The 19,198-nt window shown below is 47.8% G+C and overlaps 1 long non-coding RNA gene across 1 annotated transcript; it reads right to left on the bottom strand.

The window, feature by feature from the left end:
- Positions 1-8,149: 8,149 nt before the first annotated feature.
- LOC139051646 (uncharacterized) lies at positions 8,150-9,498 on the bottom strand. The gene is made up of 3 exons (XR_011509474.1): positions 8,737-9,498; positions 8,419-8,648; positions 8,150-8,280 (listed from the first exon to the last, which is right to left on the bottom strand). It is a non-coding gene; the product is annotated as an uncharacterized lncRNA (long non-coding RNA).
- Positions 9,499-19,198: the final 9,700 nt, after the last annotated feature.

Genomic DNA, 19,198 nt, shown 5'->3' with positions numbered 1-19,198 from the left:
CTAAAAAATGTTAAAACGTTATCGCTCGGTGCAGGATGCACCTAAACGTATCGGAAGTTTCGCGAATGTTATCGATGGTTCTGTCTGTTGTCGATGAACCTTGCTAATCTGATTGCATACGAGACACGAATTGTGTTGTAGTTTCTGGAAGGCGCGCGGGCACCAGCGAATGGGGCTCTTGCATTGCCCAGGGGGCGCTGCGAAAAAGGTGCTAAAAAGCGCCCTCTGTGCTAAAATGGGTCGTACCAAGCTCGGTCGTCTGCTTCGGAAAGCACGTTTACAATATGGACCCGCCACTTTCGGTTGTGTTGTATTACGGCCTGCAGCGAATATCGGGCGCCGAAGATTTTTTTCAGGGGTGGCATGCTGCGTAAAGGCAAGAAATTATGCGGTGCCGAATGCGTGTACGCCGTTCAGGAATTAGGCGGCGAAGTTTTAGCACGGTGTCAATCGCAAGTGAAGCGAGTCGCGTACGAAGTGGAACTTCAGGTAAGGTTTGCACGCTAGCTGCCAGATTCAGGCGCACAAACGCGAGGAAATGCTTGCCATAAATGAATACAAAGCAGCGATAAGCAGACATCATGTGTACGGAACTGCTCGAGCACACGACGGTACGCGCCACGACTGCTCGAGCGCACGATCGTACGCGCCGCGACGGCAGCGGTCTTTCGACATGCCGCGAAACGGCGGGCCGCCTGCAATCTTTGTTGACTGCATGCCGCTAAACAAGTAGTCATGCCTGCGTTGTAGTCACTGGCGTAGCAACAGGGGGGGCCGGGGGGCCGTGGGCCCCGGGTGCAAGGGGCCAGTGGGGGGAGGGGGGGGGGGTGTCATATACGTCTGAAGACACCCCTGCCGCCGGCTACACCCGGGGGAGGGGGGTGACAGAACACCTATGGGCCCCGGGTACCAGACGACCTAGCTACGCCACTGGTTGTAGTAGCGGCCATCTGTCCCTTTTAGTAACTGGTAATAACTGATGCGATGCATATGAGCTCGCACGTACGTGCGAATCGCGCCGCAGCGCGAGCTCGTGCGCTGCTCGCTTGATAGGTTTTAATGACAGCGTTCGAACATCGGTGTGTTGCAATCAATACTGCCTTGCTTCGCTGCCTCAACGTGCTGGCTTGATATCAAGGATGAGCGCATTTAACTCTCTTAATCTGTGCTCCTCGTAGTGGAGTAGTGAATTATCAGCGAATGAGCCCGACCATTTGTGCTCATTTGCACACACCTGTCACTTCACGTACCACTTCGCGTCGGTCGAATTGTTAATTGTCGCTGGGGCCGGGTCTCGAATCGTGAATTACCAGCCGTGCCTGCTGCTATGTCGGTCTGCTGTCGGGACTGTAGGTGCAAAAGACCAAAATTTAGAACGCAGATAATCAAGCAAGCTTCAAGACAGGCGAAGCAGTCAGCATGGCGGCGAAGTTTCGCTTACTCAGCGCGACGAATTGCAGCTATGCAGCGCGCCAGACACTCCACTTCGTGAGGCCTTGAAGGGAAACGGTAGAATCTGATGTTGGGATTCAGGCCTTCTTATTCATGGCAGCCCACGACGCAGAAGTAATGACGGTGACGCCTTTTCGAGGCTGGGCTAGGTCTCTCCGGATCGCCGCCACGGATTCCTTCTGCTCCTAGCATTACGTCCCACGGCACACGGAGAGTCCGTTTTCGTTAAACTATAGGCTGCGGCGAGCTCGCAGCGTGGTCGGCGTGGTCTGTGAGAAGTGACGAGCCTTTTCGCACTCGCAACAGGGCAGAAAAAAGTGCGAATCGACGCAATACTCGGCCTAGAAACGTGCTTCGCCATAGCCAGGGCTCAATACGACCCAAGCTGGTACGACCCAGATGTCGTTTCCCGCGCCGCCACCAGGCGCCGCTACTATACCTCAAACTCCAGCGCAAGACGCCCATAGGCTGTAACTTTCGACGACTGACGTATGCAAACCGACGCGCTTGACCCCCACATGAGATTTTCAACGATTGCCGACATTGCTCACCGCTATGGGCGTCTTGCGCTGGAGTTTGAGGTATAGTAGCGGCGCCTGGTGGTGGCGCGGGAAACGACATTTGGGTCGTACCAGCTTGGGTCGTATTGAGCCCTGGCTGTGGCGAAGCACGTTTCTAGGCCGAGTTTTGCGTCGATTCGCACTTTTTTCTGCCCTGTTGCGAGTGCGAAAAGGCTCGTCACTTCTCGCAGACCATGCCGACCACGCTGCGAGCTCGCCGCAGCCTATAGTTTAACGAAAACGGGCTCTCCGTGTGCCGTGGGACGCAATGCTGGGAGCAGACGGAATTGGTGGCGCCGATCCGGAGAGACCTAGCCCAGCCTCGAGAAGGCGTCACCGTCATTACTTCTGCGTCGTGGGCTGCCATGAACAAGAAGGCCTGAATCCCAACATCATATTCTGCCGTTTTCCTTCAAGGCCTCACGAAGTGGAGCGTCGGGCGCGCTGCATAGCTGCAGTTCGTCGCGCTGAGTAAGCGAAACTTCGCGCCATGCTGACTGCTTCGCCTGACTTGAAGCTTGCTTGATTATCTGCGTTCTTATGTTCGGTCTTTTGCACCTACAGTCCCGACAGCAGACCGACATAGCAGCAGGTATGGCTGGTAATTCACGATTCGAGACCCGGCCACAGCGACAATTAACAATTCGACCGATGCGAAGTGGTGAAGTGACCAGGTGTGTGCAAATGAGCACAAATGGTCGGGCTCATTCGATAACAATTCACTACTCCACTACGAGCAGCACAGGTTAAGAGAGTTAAATGCGCTCATCCTTGATCTCAAGCCAGCACGTTGAGGCAACGCAGCAAGGCAGTATTGATTGCAGCACATCGATGTTCGAGCGCTGTTATTAAAACCTACATCAAGCGAGCGGCGTACGAGCTCGCGCTGCAGCGCGATTCGCACGTACGTGCGAGCTCATATGCATTGCATCAGTTATTACCAGTTACTAAAAAGGACAGATGGCCGCTACTACAACGCAGGCATAACTACTTGTTTAGCGGCATGCAGTCAACAAAGATTGCAGGAGGCCCGCCGTTTCGCGGCATGTCGAAAGACCGCTGCCGTCGCGGCGCGTACGATCGTGCGCTCGAGCAGTTCGTACATCGCGGCGCGTACCGTCGTGTGCTCGAGCAGTTCCGTACACATGATGTCTGCTTATCGCCGCTGTGGATTCATTTATAGCAAGCATTTCCTCGCGTTTGTGCGCCTGAATCTAGCAGCGAGCTTGCAAACCTTACCTGAAGTTCCACTTCGTACGCGACTCGCTTCACTTGCGATTGACACGGTGCTAAAACTTCGCCGCCCAATTCTTGAACGGCGTGCACGTATTCGGCATTGCATAATTTCTTGCCTTTACGCAGCGTGCCACCCCTGAAAAAATCTTCGGCGCCCGATATTCGCTGCAGGCCGTGAAACAACACAACCGAAAGTGGCGGGTCCATAGTGTAAACGTGCTTTCCGAAGCAGACGACCGAGCTTGGTACGACCCATTTTAGCGCAGAGGGTGCTTTTTAGCACCTTTTTCGCAGCGCCCCCTGGGCAATGCAAGAGCCCCATCGTTGCGATTGAGCCGGCACTATTTATTTACCGTCACTACTACGTGGCAATATTTCCAACACATATTTTTTCAGTTATACATTGCACGCCTAATTCTTACATAGTTGGCTGTGCAATAAGCTACCAAAAATGAAATGGTACAACAGTCTTTGATATATGGCATCGTCGTGCAGGTGTTTGCAAAGCGATCTTGCAGACAGACGACGCGCGAGCGCTGATGTCGATATTTTGTACACTATTGTTACTTCAAAAATAAAAACAAACTGTTGCGGCAGGTGTATATTCATTATTCAAACGTGTTTTTTATATCTAAAAGCACATACAGATCACTAATTTATTGTTTGAAGCTTAGTTTACAGCAGGCTGTTTTAGACCGGACTTTGACGGATGAAGATGGAATAGTCCAGCAACAGTGCGCCGCAGCCGAGGTACAGTGAACTAGAAGATTCTAGTACACTGTAGCCGAGGAGCGAGCTTCGGCTAAAGTACAGTGAACTAGAATACATTATAGTGACACGACCGGAATGGCGCGCCTGCTTTTCCGGCGGCCCGTTACGCTCCGGAAAGCCGCTAGAGGTGCTGCCGCTCTCTTTCATATTAAAGCTTTATTTCATATTGCGGCGCGGACGGCTGGGCTTGCGTGGGGCACGGATAGGCATTCGTCAGCCTGCCTCTCCTGCGTTTCGCAAGGCTGTTGAGAGTGGTGTGCATACGGTTGGCCTTGTGTTTCGTGCGAAGGGCCTTCTCGTGCGGACCGTGTGCCCTGTGCGTCTTCGCCGCGTGCAGCCCGCGGCATGGCGAAGAGGCGGACAGATTCACACTGCTTCGCTCCGGGCTGCCGCACGGGCTACCCAAGCGGACCCAAAGCGTCGTTGTTCGCGGCACCGAAAGACGACGAACTCCGCAAAAAGTGGGAGCGCAACCTTCACAGGAAGGATAAAGCTCTCACCGTTTCTTCGGCGGTATGCGAGCATCACTTTGAACCACACTTAGTTCTACGCGACCATGTGCACGTGGTAAACGGCAACGAAATGCGGATTCCGCGAGGGAAGCCGTCGCTTGTTCCGGACGCGGTACCAACATTGCTTCCAGGCTGCCCAACGTATCTTTCCACTGCAACACCGCGACGAAGGCCAGAAAGGAAGAGGAAAGTTTCGCCAACTACTGAAGTGAAGCAGAAAAGAACGTGCCAACGAAGCAGGAGCCAGTCCTGCAGCGGCGAGGATGATGCTGGAGCGCCAGAGCATGAATATTCGCTTGCAGCCCACCGTGCTTCATTATCTGTCGACTCTCTCCGGACCATGGAAGCTCCGTCCAAGGATTGGTGCCGAATTGAGTTGGAGAGTCTCGAGGCCGTAATATTTGTAACAACATCTGTCCAAATAGAGAAAAGACTACAGATGTGGCATGAAAAAGCTGTGTGTTTTACAACGTCAGGAGGAGAATTTACTGCGAAGATGTACATTCAAGGTGTGCTATGTGCTGACAAAGCGGTGACTTTTGTGTCTGATGCAAGCAATATTTTGAAACATGCACATGCAAGCTATGCTTGCAAAGGAGCCATGAACATTGAGGATTTCAGTCATATTTCCCACTCTCCGACGATGCAGCTGCCTATCACGTGCAGAGCGTTGCGTTTATACTGAACTACATGCGAAAAATTTATTGGACGATCAAGAATTTATCTGGAGGGTGAAGGTGGGCGTAAGTGAGTCGAGGGTGGGCAACCCCCTAGCTAGGGTCTCCGGACCACCGTTGGAGCAGCTCAACACTGAATGAATTTGCGTGCCCTTAAGAGTGTTGAGAAACTGCCCATCAAGAATGTTTGCTGCTTTTCGCTACGACGTCGTTACAAGGACGGAGATGTAAGTTTCCCAAAATCGATCATTCATTGCCCGATCATGTCTTTGGGCAGCTTGTATTAGTTCAGCACAGTGTAATTGTGTCCAATTCGCACTGATGTGGAAAGGCGATCGAATGAAAATTTATCTACCCGCAGCCGGCGATTGCCTTGTACTCGGTTGAAAATGCGGAACGCGATGTTCGGGCTTAAATTATTTATCGGCATTTCACTACCTGAAATGTGCAAATAATAAGTAATCGCACGTGTAAGATGAGTGTGTTTAGGTAACAGCACCGATCATTTCGAAATCTGCAATTATTGCGTGCGGAAAAGCCCCAGAAACCGTAGGCCGCCGCGCCAAAGCAGTATGAAAAGTTGCAGTGGCGCCATCTCGTGGCATCAATGCGAAAACGGGCCGCCTGCGCGGAGCCGTTCGTGCCACTAGAACATAATATAGTTCACTGTAGGCTAAAGTATAGTGCCTAGAATATACTGGCTAGTGTGCTCAGCGCGAGCGGCGCGGTGGCCCCAGAGGTGATGCCTGCCGGCGGCGGCCGCATGGTGGCGCTGTGGTGCGAGTGGGTGTCGGGTGAGCGCGCGCAGCGGGGCGAGACGGTTTTGCGCCGCGCTACCGAGTTGGAAAGTGTGCTGCGCGTAGCTTCGGCTCCCGTTTAATACTTTGCTTTACGTCAATTCAGGAACTTGGGAATACTGTAACGTTTTAGCCTGCTTCGTACAGATTTCCGGAGGTTGAACGCTCAGTATAAACGCACATGCGAGCGCCAACGGTTAGTGGAATCCAAACACAAAAAACACAAGTTTAACAAAACACAGATTTGGTTTAATTAAAGTGTACTAGAATATTGGGTAGTGGGCTGACTGAGCTCCATCCGCTGTCGCGGTTTACGTCTCGCCTGCTAGATGGCGCCACCACTGTATTCAATGTAAGCGGCCGCGCTTTGGCCGTGCGAAAGGTACGTGGTCGCCGCTGTAGAAACGGTCTAATTTCTTGAATGCTCGTTTCTCATATAAATAAAGAGCTTGGACAGTATGCTTGTTTGTCAGTAGTACTTCGTCTTTCTTTTCATGAGGGAAAAGTTTCTTTAATCACCATTTTTGTAACGCTGGCTTTGGTGAGCTTGCACTCGTATCGAAAACTCGCGTCTTGCGCCGAGTAAAAGGCTGTGGGGTTCCTCTCCATTGACAGCAAGTTTGGGTATATTTACTCAATAATAGCGTGACATAACAAATGAATCACTTACATTCTTGTCAAAGACAGCAGTTTTACTGCTGTCTTTGATTAGAACGTAAGTGATCCATATGTCGCGGTGTTATCGAGTTGCGCGCGTGCAGAAATTCGTTTTCGGCGTTACCCTATTTGCAGTCCTTACAGCAATTCAGGCACCTTTGGAACGATGCCTTTCCTGTATACCCACCTATTTGACTCTGGCTGAGCATATTGTGGAAGAAAAATAGAGGTATATCAATGAAATGTTAAGCAGCATAGATATGAAGTTTTAATCGCACATGAATGATGAAACAAAAGGTAAACCGTTTAAAACACCTTCCATGCTGTAGCTTGTCACATATGTGCCAGAAAACATGCGCCTATACATCAGTCGTTGCTCTACATTAATCCAACATAAAACGCATTTAATTCTCCCGACACTAACATACTGCATAATTTCCTATATCTGCCTTTCCAGAGAGTGATGTTGGTATAGCCACACTTATTTTTAAGGAAATATTTTATGAAAGAAAAAGAGAAAAAAAAATGCAAACAAAATGTTGCTTGAACAACTTTAACAAAAGTTTATTACCTTGACAAGCACAATGCAACAAGTAGACAATGCAGACAGCATGCACATTTCAAGAGCAGCGGCTCAACTTCAAGTGCTTTGCCTTTTGGCGCTTCCCCGACTTGTCAGTATTTATACTTTTAACATAGAAGTGAAGTCGTGTAGTGACATAGAATTTGATTATTTTTGGAGAAAGGGTGGAAGCATGACTGGAACAACCAACCTCTTGGCCAAGTCTGGCTTTGACAACTGTCAGCACATCTAAAATGCTGTCAGAGTGCAGCTGTCCATGGGAGAAGCAGCCTGTGAACAAGTCCTCAAGCTTCTTTATGAAACCAAATAAGCGACCAGTTGGATAGAGGAGCCCTCCATTGTCACGAAACTTTGTCAGCCTCGCAAGCTGGAAAGTTTCATCTGGGGCAGGCATAGTGAGAAGGGTCAGACAGTCTTGGCAATTGGTTTTTAAAACGCATTTTCTTGCAACATAGCCAGCGATGTGAAAAATTATTCTTGAGTCACTGCTGGCAATGTGCTGGTTATGGTCTTGGGAGGATGGAGCTGTGTGCATGCTCTTAGCAGCACTCATTGGCAGATGAAAGTCTGCTGCATTCTGCGCAGTGTCTGGCAGGCTGTCAACTTCCAGGAGGGAGCCCAGTTCGTCCTGCTGACAGTTACCTTGACTGGCACATTTTACTAGCCCATAAAATGACAAGCAGTTAATGATAACTAGAAATTGACTTGGTGTTGGGTGGTCATTACTGCCAGAAGACTGTCGAACGATCCCAAAAAGGTTTTCAAGAGGGTCTTGACTAGTTTTGGAGGTCATTAGGTACTTAAAACCTACTTTTCTTGTAAGGTAATCTAGCAAGCCTAATGTGCTTGAAATGGTTACACGCAGACCTGTTGCCGTGGACTCACTCACAAAGCCACCTGTCCCCTTTTACATGCTCCTCCCATGCTTTAAGATAGGATAAAAAATCCTGCAGCACAGCTGTTGCTCGAGAATCTGGCCGGAGGGCTTCCGCAGGGAACCGTGAGGTCATCACAGATATCAGCTGGTGGATTTTGCTGAAATACACAAAAAAGCTCTTCAGATGTTGCTTGCACCAAGTTAGACTTAAACATCATTTCCAGCTAACAAAACCATTATGCAAAGGTTTCATTACTTTTAAAATTAAGTAGCAGAAGAGAAAATAGGCATTTCACCTGAAGAATTCCTGAGTTGCATCCATTCTTCCAAGAGTGGCTTCTAACGTGTCCTTATACAGGTGAAAAGCTTGGAGCACTTTAGTGCCGAAAAGCTGGAACGCATAACTGACTCTCATCTTTTCAAATGCGTTTGGCTCAATATGACATCGTGTTATCCCTGGCATAACCTTGAGGGTAACATTGCAGGAATCCATTTTGTAGGCTTCCTTTACGTGTTGCATATCCACCTAAAAAGAAATTGGAGAGGACCCTGTTAAGCTTCAAGAGTGAGTAATAGCACAACAAAATCCTCAATAAGATGAAGAAGAGCCTTACATGGCCAGCTGGAGTGTTGAATCCAGATTTCAACAATGAGTTGCGTAGACATTTGATAAGATGAGGGAAGTCGGATATAAAAAAGAGGTTTCGTGATGCATCGCTGGGGTGCTGAATTTTGCAGGTGGTAGACTCAGCTGATGCTTGTATCCCAAGTATCCTCCACATCCTTCTATTCCAGCTTGCGCCGTCGCATGTAATGAAATCAACAAAAAGGCCACTCTTTTCGGCCAATACGGTTGCCTCAATAACAACTTTGGCAAGAATGTCCCCCTTCATGTTGCCATGTGTGGCAAAATAGCCAATTACCTGGCTCCATTTTCCCTGAAAGGGAACAAATAGTATAACCATGCCATGGTCACATGGGACACCTTTGTCTTTGGCTGCTGTGAAAGGGCCTAGGTCTACAAAACCCTCAATAACCCCAGACGTTTTAACTGCAAAGTGTTCCGACAGCTTTAGCTCGTCTATAACTAATCCACCATGTTTTTTCCAGGCATCAAGCTCAGCTGACTTCACTTTTAGCTGCCTCAGAACTTTGTCGCTGAAGCCAAACACAGTGCGATATGCAGATACATAGCGCTTGAGGGTTGATTTGCACGGTAGGGAAAGAATGCTATTACGGCGAAGATGCTCATACAGACGAGGACTTTTCATCTTCATTATTATGCAGTCCAGGACCCACATTTTCGTGTAGCGTAGACCATTAGGTTTCACTTTTGAAGCTGCGAAGCACTGTCGAACAGCTTCCTGCTGTCTGGGGGGCAGTTTTGAGATCTGTGCTTCTAATGCTTCTGCTTGAATGGCAGCATTTTTTCCTCTCATTTTAGCAAGTTCATTTTTCACATCTCCTAGGCGAACAACTAGCCTCTTGTTTCTTCTCGCTGCAGCTCGCAGTTTAAGCACAACAGATCGGCCGCTCTTTTTATCAGTTCTTTTGACCCTCGCTCGTCTGATCTGCAGTGCTCGTTTCAAGTAGCGGCAAGACACACACTGCGTACCTGCAAGAAAAGTGCATTGAATTGAGTTCCCACGGAGCCAAAAAATCAATGAACGCAACATAAAATGAGTTGCAAATCAGGCAAAATGGACAGCATAATTACCTCTTTCAGCGACCTGACCCAGGCAATTGCTGCTGAAGTACATTTGCTCGAGGGTCACTACGTGGGATTTAAGGTTCTTCGTAAACTACCTTTCTTCATAATCTTCAAGTCGCATTACTCCAGTGCAAACACTCATGGAATCAGTTGCTCTCAGCACATCTTCTGCTTCCCCGCTTGTTTGCAATGTGCTTTATTTTAGCAGAATTCCTCTCACAAACACTTTGTAGTAACTGTGCGTCTGTGACTGAAAGAACATTACCACTTTTTCTGAGCACACCTCATTTCTTGATGTCAACACAGACGTGCAGTACACGACACCGTCGTGTCCAGGAAACCTGTGCTTGGTCCACTGCTCCGACGGTACCTGAAGACTGTCAAATAACAGCATGGGTTCCTGCTGACCCAGTGGGCATGAAAATTCTGCATCGGCGTCCGGCTCCACGCCTGCTTCCGTCGAGGAGGCCGCGCCTTGCTCAGCAATCGTTGCAGCGCTTGTGTAGGACACCGTCGTGTCACTGTTCGAGCACGGTCTACGCTTCGCCGGAGACGCGCAACTCTCTGACTTCCTTTTACGAGCAGGCCTCTCTTTCACAGCTTTTTTCGTCAAATACGCGGGTAGGTTTGGAAGAATGGTTGGCACAGCATCACTGCTAAGCAGTGGCTTACCACGTGGGATCCGCACTTCCTTGCCACCAATGATGTGTACATAGTCGCGAATTACGTAGCGCGGCTCAAAATGTAGTTCGCACACGGCACTTGTGTCTTCGAGAGGCTTGTCCGCTCGATGGAGGTTTTTTTCCCACAGTCTTCGAAGTGCTTCATCCTTGGGCACGCTGAATAACGACGGCTTTGGGGCACCTTTTACATGTACATAGCCCGTTTTACAGCCGGGCGCAAAACAGTGGTTCAAACGGCGTGGTGCCATTTCACACGCAATAGCGACGCACGATATACTTCCCTACGATGATTTCTTATAAACATTAGAATTGGTAATGTAAACTTCGGAACACATGAAAGAAAGCACAGCGGAGGCAGCGGCGCGCAAAGCCAGGAAGGCAGCGCCGGAGGCAGTGGAGGTTTACATTGACGACGACGACAGCGCCTCCGCGCGGGTCCCCGGGAAAACATAAAAATGTTCACATTTCCGGCGACGCGGGAGCGCACGCCGCCACCGGAGAATCAGCTCACTACCCAATGGTCTAGTAGTTCACTTTACTTAGGCGCACGTCGGAGCTTGGCCCCAGTGGTTGCGCTATAGTTGCGCGCCCTTTCCCTCCAGCCGAAGCGACGCGACGCGTTCGCTTGCCAGCGCGCGGAAGCTTTCGGCGCGTGCCAGTGCAACCACTCGAAGTGAGGAAGTGGTAGAGAAGTGAGGAGAAAGTGGTAGAGAGCGGCGGTTTTCCAGCACAAGAAACAGAGGACCCGTTGAGGTGGCAAGTGCGAGGAGGTGGCAAGTGCGGCTAGCCTACCAAAAAGAGCACAGTAAACAGAGAGCCCGTTAAGTCAAGTTTGACTTAACGGCCCGCCTGCCGCGATATGTCACCTATAGCTGTTCAGATAGGTCGGAGCATATGGTGAAGACAAGGCATATAGGCACGAAAGGAAATAGACGGACGCGATCGAGGCGTCTAGAATCAAACGTGCGAAGAGCCAAGGCGACCGAGGCAAAGGCGCGAAAGTCAAGATCCAGCCGAAGACTGAAAACGCGAGGGACGGTATAGCTTAGGCGTTTGCTGAGATCGGGGATCGGCGTGATGCAAGTGGCGAAAAAGAGAGTTTTGCGAAGATTCAGGCGTATAGTAACCGTCGGTTGAACGCATGGATGGCGTTTCGTTGTAAGAAGAGGGACAAAGGAAAGCGTCCTGTAGGCTGCTACAAGAGCTAGTAACTCGCGAGGGCAAAGAAGGTAATTTGCCTGGCACCTGGGGGAACAGCTCGCGGGTCTGTGTACGTACCCTTCTAGTAGGCGGTAGCTGTTGTTCCAAAGTCGTAGCTACGGGGAGTGTCAGGCGAATTGGCGGCTTTGACATTCTTCGTGACCGCACTTTGCGAGGACCCCGGAAGGCGCTACCCTCTCTAGCTCGTCTGAAACGATTTGTTAAAGGGACACTAAATGTTAATATTAAGTCAAGTGGACTGTCGCAATACCATCCCAGAAACCTCGAAACGCTTGTTTCATGCCAAGAAGAGACTTATTTTTAGACAAAATGCGTTCTGAAGCGTCCGCGTATCTCTAGCACAGATCAAATCGGCCCAGTTCCGATCGAGGAGTGGTGTGGTGATGGTCTCATAGTGACGTTGCGCCGTCGGTAAAACCGCGCCCGCTGACGGCGCTACGTCTTTTCTGCGCAAAACGCAAACGCGCGGCCAGAAACTCGAGAAACTCGCGAAATTCGTGAAATTGTAGCTTTTCCTTCGTGAAAACCAAATGGCGCACTCACCGCCCCGTTTTCGACCTGCAGTTGTTTTTGCGCTCCGGAGAATGCAAGCAAGAGCGACGGAACAGCGCTACGGGAAAGCGTTGCTTTGAAAGGCACTCCACACGATTTCAGTAAGTACGCGTCGAACTCGTAATCCACTGGACGAAAGTGAAGCGAGCACACTATGCGATTTTTCGGGTCTTTGCCAATGCGCTGTGGCAGAGGTACGGCTCTTAACCACTTCGAACGGAAAGGTTCACTCGTTGGCATACAGTGATAAGTAACGTTGGATTTGCCGCTTCAACTGCCTTTGGCCAAATTCCGTGGACCGTTCGCGCATCCCACAACATCACATGGAAGTGGCATTCTCGCTGCTTATTCCAAATGCAAGTTTCGCGAGCCAGCAGAACCAGCACAGCACGACGCGATAACCAAACAACTGAAACTCCAAAACCCGCGCGCCGCAAAGTCGAGCGCGCAGATTTGGTCGAGCGAAAAGTAAAATTTTCGACCACCCATACTACTGAAGGGTAACGTCAAAATGTTAATTTTTCATAGAATCGAACAGAAGTAGACAAGCAGCATTTTCTATCGTCTTATAACCTAAAGAAGTGATATTTTTAATACGAGTATAGTTGAGTACTAGTGACATAAATTATGATGACGAGTGCCTTCGTCATCGGGCTAGTAAGGGAATGTCGATGGGGGGTCTCAAATCGTGTCTTGCATTTACCTCAATTTCTTGGTTACTAATGCTCTGTTCGCGATTATATTGACGCCTTAGACGTTCTAAAGCATTGCTTTGTCACTTTAACTTGACTTCATAGTGAACTTTAGTGTCCCTTTAAGGCCTGAAAAAGATATCAGGAGGAAGCGTAGCAAATCGTTTTGTTCTTTTGTATTCATATTGTAGGAGATTAGTTGCGCGCGGAACGTTTGACAATGCGTAAAGAATACCACAATCTTTTTTTTTCTGTTAATATCATTTTCGGCTCAGGTTATTTCCGCAGTTTGAAGTGGAGTATCAACGTGATGACGCGTGTAGAACTGCAAGGCAAACAAATTCAGTGTTGCATACAGTTTGGAATGCCGCGCGCAAATTGCGCAAGTTGACAAGTTATGCGGGAGTTCATAACGACAGATGTTTGATTTGGCAGGAACATTTTTGGAGGCACGTTATGTAGATTGAGTACATTAGCTTTAATTTCTTCAATGACATTAAGATTTCGGAACGTTTAAATCAGTGGTGTATTCTGTTCGTGGTATGGCAGATATATATTTTATGAGTTTGCTTACTTGCATGAACACTTGACAGCTGAACGCTGGAGAAGAGAAAGCGTCAGTGTTTTAGTTTCTTTGCTTACACGGAGACGAAGGCTGGAAATAAGGAGCCTCAATGTAAATTCAATTGCTACTTGTTTTGGATAATCCGCACACAAGTTTTGGGGGGAAGTTTTGTTATTGTTGATAGGATTTGGTGTTATATTCTAATCACCCTGCGTCGTATTAGCATCATTAAGAAGCACGCTAAAAGAAAATCCGAATAAGTGAGGCCTTCTGAGCAAATTTATTAACGTGATAAGGTTTTCAGGTGGTTTTCTCTTTAGTTCATTTTGGAATTTGGCGTTATGTAATGCTCATGTAGCTGTCTCGTGCTAAATGATGGACATGAAGTAATCACGGCCAATTCTCCCTTTGCCTTCCTGATCAGAGGAAGGTCTAATTTATGATTACTTAGCTTGATTACGTAAACCCGTTTGCGTCTATTTAAGAGGACACATAATTGGAAGTTTCCGGGTAACTCGAGCAAATCAACGTGAACCTTGTGTTTAAGGTTTTTCTTTCGGTAGGGGGTTGTCAGAAATTTTGTTCCTTCATACAGTCTTGCGATGAGAGTGGCGTGCGCGTGGCGCTCGAGGCATTGCATGTGGCCGACAACGGTCGCTCCTTGGAGCTTGTCCCCTTGCAGTTGTGCAGCCCTGTCAGAGCCCACCTACCAAGAGGTCTTGGGGCAGAGATTGTCGTTCTCAGAAGCTATGGCCCATGGCTTCGAAGAATGCATGACATCAAGCCAGACGAGCTCCATCAAACAACACGACCTCCCTATGCACCTTGTGGCAGTGGGCGTGCTCTAATGCCCGGTGGCCTTACAGATCGGGGAAGATGCTACACCTGCAACATGCAACCGTCACGCCTACATTCGTCACACCTGTCGGCAGCCCAAATTGGCCTGTCCACGCCGGAGCGAAGATCGGTGCAAGGCTACGACTTTGCACGCCTGTCAGCAGCCCCAATTGGCACGACCATGCCGGGGATCGGAGTCAGCGTGCGTTCCTCCTACTTTCCTTCTTAACGCCCAGGGAAAGGCGTGCGTTTACTACCGGGCTCACCGAAAGGGGCAACAAGCTCACCGACGCCGGGATCGGTCTCCTGACGCCAACTGTCTCCTGAGGCCGGAGTGGTGGAAACCAGGAACAATGACGACGCAGGCATAAAAAGCGGATCCGAATGGCTGAGAAAGGACGCTAGGAAACACTGTGACTCGGAAACGCTAAGACGTTACCTTAGTGCGCTCCGTTAGTTGGAGCCGTTTTGCAATGTCAATCATGTAGCCTTTGTGAGTACATGCCTTTTTCCTCATTGTCTTTAAACGTTGCTCGGAACATTATCTCCCGGCTACTGACACGGCCCCATCGATGGAGACTTCGTTAACCGCACGGACCCCCTACTTTGCAAAAGTGGTAGTCAGCGGTGAAATTCACCGTCTTTACACACGTTCACTTGATAGCGGCTATCGAATGTTGGACACATGAGCTGACTGAGGTATTATTGCTATCTTATTAAAATGAACATGCATGATGCTGTTTAAAGAATACGACCACCCCGTTCGCAAATATTACCGCCACACAACTCGAACCGATAAACGCCACGGACTGCAATCGATACCAGTATATATGCTGCTGTACATCAGACGTCAGTAAGGTCACAAAACATTTATTCGAGTAATAAAACACAGACTATAATAACACACGTGCATTAAAACAACTGCCTACTTATTTTGTAACAAAACAACATGTTAACTATGCTTGTAGGTTAGCGCCCCTAGCAGAAAAAAAATGTAAATAAAGTATGCGAACAAAATACAGTAGCTACACTTGCACGCTTCATGCTGGTACGCGCTATGGTTGATTTCTCGCCCTTCGTGGCGATCACTGGAACTGGCGATGCAGGGCGTGTTCAGACTATCTCTCAGCCCAGCACGCCTCCGCCTACCCTCCTCCTCCACCACGCCTCTCCTGCTTTCTCACTCCACGCTTCACTCAACGCAACTAACACTTACCTCTAGGTGGCACTCCTTTGCCGCGAAGAACGTCAAACGGAAAGTCAGAGAGGCTGAAATAATCTCATGGATTGTGGCAATGGAAAAGAAGCCGGCCATTTGTACCTACTCAACAGGAAAAAACGAAATCAGGAAAGAAACAACTTGTGATAACTCAAAGGGAAGCTCATTACTTTTCGAACAGAGATCAGGATGCCTTAAAACACGCACCTATATAACGAGATATAAGAAAGAAGAAAAAGCATGTGCTTGCTGTGGAAGTTGCTTTTTAGAACTTGTTCTGGCTTGTTTTTGCAGGCTTCACGTGTCGCAAATTTCCTGGTACCAACATGCCCTATGTAAAGAACTCTGGCCTCGCTTCTCGCATGGGACCCAGCCCCTGAAGCAACTGCCCCTTCGCCTCTGAAGAACCCAAGTTGGACAGCTCAAACCATAACACAAGTGTTGTGCTTTTGTAACTCTCGACATTTTTATGTTTTATGTTAGTCTCCTGAAGAGCCAAATTTGGATTTCTCAAATGAGCTTACAAATGTTGTTCCTTTCTAAGCCTTGACATTTTTACAGGAGACATGCTAGTCTCCTGAGAAGCCCACATTGGATTGGTCAATCCAGAATACAAGTGCTGTGCTTTGTTATAGTTCACTACATTTTTATGTTAGTTTTTGATATGGTTCAAGTAAGGATAGTGTTTCCTTATTAATATATTTTTTAAGAATCTTAAGTCATATCATGCCGAACCACCCAATTTTGTCAAGAACTCTTCCATTATGGCAAACCATTTCAAGATGGCTTGATTTTGAGTAGGTACAATGAGAAAATTTTTGAGAAAATTTGTTTTCATACATACACTTGAGTCATTCCAGGGCAACCAACCAGCGTTTTTTTTTGCCATCACAGATATAGTTGAAGCTCCGAACTCTTGCTCCCCATTTATTTTCCTTCGCAAAAATTTTTTTGAATTTTGGCAAAAATTTATTGTTTTGCCCAGCTAAGCTAGAAGGCACTGATACACATTTCTTCTGAAAGGGAAATTGTATGATGCAGATATTCAGATGGTGTACATGTCAAGAGACTGAAGTGGTGTGACTGCCAAAATTTGCAAAGTTTGAATTTTCTTCTAACGTAGGGAAATACAGAAGGCACAAAATAAATATAAAATCAGCCTGGTTGACTTGGGATTGCTGCAAAATATTTCAAGCCTTAGAGGTTGAGTTGATCAGCTAAAAAAAACTGTAAAGTTGAAATTTTTTGCAAGAAGCTTCGTGTTGAAGGTAAAAAATTAGCTTTGGTGGTTGGCACAAAAGTATATGTCACCCATCATTACACAGCCCTACATGTCTGCTATGCATGTGACAACTAACAAAAAAGGTATTATTCTTTAAGTGCAATAAATTATTTTTTATAATGTTCATTTGTGGATCACACATACAGCATAAATATAGCATAAATATATGAAGCCAAGTCATCTATCAAGGAAAGATTGTTAATATATTAGCCACAAGAACTACTCAACAAACTGACTGCCTTTTTTATCATTACGAAGGCAGGTGACGTCAAGCACTGCAGCTGCAGTCTCAACTCGTATTTTTTTAACACGAACGCAAAAAGGGGTCGCCAATGGTGTCTGACCACATCAGACTGAACATGGCACATATGACTTATAGATGAGCATGTTCCGGCTCTGAAACAGTGGTAGCAAACAACACCACAAGAATTTATTCATACTCATGTAGGTTTTCAGTCATACTTATGAAGGTGTTTTCTACTTGCATCATCATAGGGCATCAGGGAGCAGGACACAAAGTGTCCTGCTCCCTACCTGTTGCATTGCAATGCGACATGCCCTTTAAAATGCTTTGTATGAACAATATCAGCGTTCTTTCTGGATTTACTGTCTACATAATAGCTGATATTTCTTTTTGCAAACTGCATGAAACATATCTTTTAGCACTGCAGGGTTCCCTCACATATTTAATACGTACGAGGTCTGTTAGAAAAGTATTTGACCTTTTTTTGCGAACACCTGATGAATATGAAACAAGCGCGTTTTCATCAGCCGCCCTTGAACCTTTGTGCACATGCACGAATTTTTTCCCGCCTGCCAATAGCGTCAATTGCTGGGACGCAGCGTTTGAATGAGGTAGTACAGTGCTCTAGTCGGTTTTTTATTGCAAGAAAAATGGCGGAGCGACAGGAGCAGTGCTACTGCATAAAATTTTGCCAGAAACTAGGCGACAGCCAAGTGGAAACCATTTGGAAGATTCAGACTGCTTTCGGCGACTATGCTATGAGCAGCACACAAATTAAGGAGTGGTACAACTAGTTTAAAGACGGCCACACATCGGTGGAGAGCGAGCCACGCTCCACTCGTCCATCAACATGCCGAAATGACCAGGTCATTGCCGAAGTGAACCCCGTGGTGATGCGGGACCGTCGTGTGACTATCCAAGAAATTGCGGAAGAGGTGGGCATCAGCACATTTTATTCACATTCCATTATCACCGAAGATTTGGCCATGAAAAGAGTTGCGCCTAAATTCGTTCCCAAGCTGCTCATGGTGGAGCAAAAGCAACTTCGTGTTGAAGTCTCAGAGACATGCTGGATTCCACAAACAGTGACCCCAACTTCATGAACACCATAATCACTGGTGACAAGTCTTGGGTGTATGTTTACGACCCGGAAACCAAATCCCAGTCGTTACAGTGGAAGCATTTCACGTCACCCACCAAAGACCGTTACGTGCGCAGCAACGCAAAGTGTTGCTGACTGCTTTCTTTGACTCCCGCAGTGTGGTACACCGCGCATACGCACCACAGAGTCAAACAATCACTAAAGACTACTACAGGGATGTCTTCCATGGCCTATGTGATGCTGTATGGCGCAAGATACCGAAGTTGTCAACAGGAAATTGGCACATCCATCACGACAATGCTTTTCTCGCACTTGATTCAGACTTTTTTTGCGAACAACCAGACTTCTGTAGTTCGACAGGCTCCTTACTCTCCTGATATGGCCGCCTGCGACTTCTGGCGGTTTGCAAAAATCAAGGGGCCATTGAAACAAGCGCGATTTCAGACAAGAGAAGACATTATGGCTGCAACGACAGCTGAGCTAAACTCCATTCGGAAAGAGGCCTTCTCGGAATGCTTCTAACAATGGCAGCACCGCTGGGAGAAGTGGCTGTATTCCCAAGGAGACTACTTTGAGGGTGATTAGGTTTCCAACGCTTCAGTTATGCCAGTTTTGTTTTCTTCAGCCAAAGGTCCGATAGTTTTCTAACAGACCTCGTATTGATATTTTATGTGCAATGGCTGTATGGTTTACGTGGCCCACACCAAACACAAGCCTCGTTGCGTTACAGCATGTGTCCCTTGGCAATAAAATGCAGACCCTAACACCGCTTCTCTGTCATCTGTGTAGCATACGAAGCCAGCTTTGTCGTCTGCATTCCTGGCCGGCAAGCTGTGCGCACATCCGAGAAAAGTCGGTGCTGACAAAATTTTAAAAAAGAATTTCTCGCATTTAAAAATAATGCCTTTTTTAACTTCACAAATTTATAGCAGGCATGTAGAGCTATCCAATAATGTATCACATATTTT

The sequence above is a fragment of the Dermacentor albipictus genome, unplaced genomic scaffold (genome assembly GCF_038994185.2).
Source record: "Dermacentor albipictus isolate Rhodes 1998 colony unplaced genomic scaffold, USDA_Dalb.pri_finalv2 scaffold_13, whole genome shotgun sequence".
NCBI lineage: Eukaryota > Metazoa > Arthropoda > Arachnida > Ixodida > Ixodidae > Dermacentor > Dermacentor albipictus.
Note: the sequence above shows the minus strand (reverse complement) of the source record. Positions and strands in the feature narration are given on the sequence as shown.